The sequence below is a fragment of the Mauremys reevesii genome, linkage group 3 (genome assembly GCF_016161935.1).
Source record: "Mauremys reevesii isolate NIE-2019 linkage group 3, ASM1616193v1, whole genome shotgun sequence".
Taxonomy (NCBI): domain Eukaryota; kingdom Metazoa; phylum Chordata; order Testudines; family Geoemydidae; genus Mauremys; species Mauremys reevesii.
Window position 1 is genome coordinate 89,987,971 of NC_052625.1, and position 2,095 is coordinate 89,990,065.

Sequence of the window (2,095 nt, forward strand, 5' to 3'; positions counted from 1 at the left end):
AACTTAGATGAATAAAGGAAAAATTGATTTTCAGACATTCAGACCTGCCAACTCAGGTTTATTTACGAGATGCCTTCAGTCAGGTTAATTTTAAGACAGTTTTAAAGTTATTTACAATAAGCACAGACACACCAAGGGGAGATGTGCAATCACATCACTTCAAGAGAATCACAGGGAGGTGTCTCAGGAAGGTAGAATGCCTCCTCAAGTTCCTGGAAATGCACAGGCTGAACATCCAATACCACACCCCAGCTATTTGCTGTCAGTGCATAGGGGGAACCATGGCCCCATTCCTTTCAGCTTTTCCACATCCTATTATGGGTGGTATGGATTAAACCCCTGCATGCCCCTGAGCACAGGGTTAAGGTGGGAGCTTTATCCCTACCTCCCCACATGAATCTATTTAAGTGCAAGGCAGACTGGCCATAAGGACTGTTTTTTGGAATGTGTTTCAAGGTGACATTTGAGGTGCTGGTCATAGTTAAGGGGTAAATGTATTGCTCAGTAAAGCTGGACCAAAACTCTTTGGCAAGGCCTCTGGCTCCTGTAGCAGATGGGAAGTTCAACAACAGTTTCAGGTATATTCCAAACTTCTAGTATTTAGTGAATTCTAATGGTTAATACATCAGCATGGTAGCAACTGTGTTATTTATCTTGATACCAAATTAAATTTAGTTTTCAGGGCTGAAACTAGAGGTTTTGGTAGCTGGGAAGGAACCAACTGGCAGTTCATAGTCATAGAGCTTGAGGCCAAAAGGGACTGCTCGATCTTCTAGTCCGACCTGAACATCACAGGCCACCAACACCACCCAGCACCCACACACCAAACCAAACAATTGAAATGACCCCAAAATATTATGAGACTAGACTATTACGTGGCATAGGCAGAGAATAAGAGGGACCGATATAAACCAGCACCCAAGGATTGCACAATGCTGGGGAAATCATTAAGTATGATGTATCCAAATAATCCTGGCAAGTGACCTGTACCCACATGCTCAGTTTCAGAGTTAACGTTCTATTGAGATTAATGGGTCAATTCATGTGTCTCTTAGAGTTATTATTTCAGGCAGACTCATGAAAACAATGTAACATTGGTTTATACTCAGCTGAAGATTTTAAGGATGGTGTGTTTGTTTTGCAACCATAAGGAGTAGAAACTTTTTTTAAAAATGAGAGTTTAGATTCTGCAGAAAGAGTTGAATATATCAAGGAATCATGGAACACACAGAAGCTCTGCTCACAGCCTTGAAAGAAGGACAACAGAGATGAGTCCAAACCAAAAGGGAGTTTGATCTGAGTCGGAGTTCATTGCTGATTGCCAAACTGAGGCAACAACTAATGGGGGTAGGTGTTAATAAAGAAAACTTTCTAAAAGGTACCTTAACAGTGAAAGGAAGTCTGCCAAGATGTAGTGATAGAGTGCTCTGATCCTAGCAGGTTCTAACTAAGGAACAAACATTTCAGATAGGGAAGGCTGCAAGGTGGCTGATGTGGAACATGAGCAATTGTCCACTTTATGAATGAAGACCATGAAGGCTGTATATGTATGAAGTACACTCCTTTTCTTTTCTGACGAGGGAGAAGGAGGAAGTGGAATGGTATCTGAGGTATGTAAGAGAGAAATGAAGCCACTGAATGGAGACAGAAGGGAAATTATCATAAGGAGGGAAATGGCAGATCGAGACAGTGTATGGAAGATTGAGGAATGTGACATTAAAAAAAAATCCAAGATGCAGGAAGGGCAGGATAGAAATATGTATGGAGACACTTAATTTTAGTACCTGCTATAGGTATATTGTCCTCAACAAAAGAGAGCAGAATCGGACTACTAAGCACTCAACCAGTTATTAACAGGCAAGTAGTGAAACTGGAGCCATTGTAAAAAAAGAAATAATCCTGACTGGTGACCACAGAGTGAGGAATGGGGCTTAAAAATCTGGGGGTCATATGAAGGAAGTGGGACAGTCAGATGCCTTCTGGCAGCACAGCAAATGATGTCACAGTAAGTGACTGATTAGCTTGAAAAATGCTGAAGGAATTCTTACTGATTCTAGTCCCCATGGGAACAAATGACAGCAATGAAAGAGTTTTC

General features: G+C 41.4%; 1 protein-coding gene across 4 annotated transcripts in view; it reads left to right on the forward strand.

The window, feature by feature from the left end:
• PRKN (parkin RBR E3 ubiquitin protein ligase) overlaps window positions 1-2,095 on the forward strand; it is a 1,176,340-nt gene that overhangs the window by 250,221 nt on the left and 924,024 nt on the right. The gene's annotated exons all lie outside the window — the stretch shown is intronic.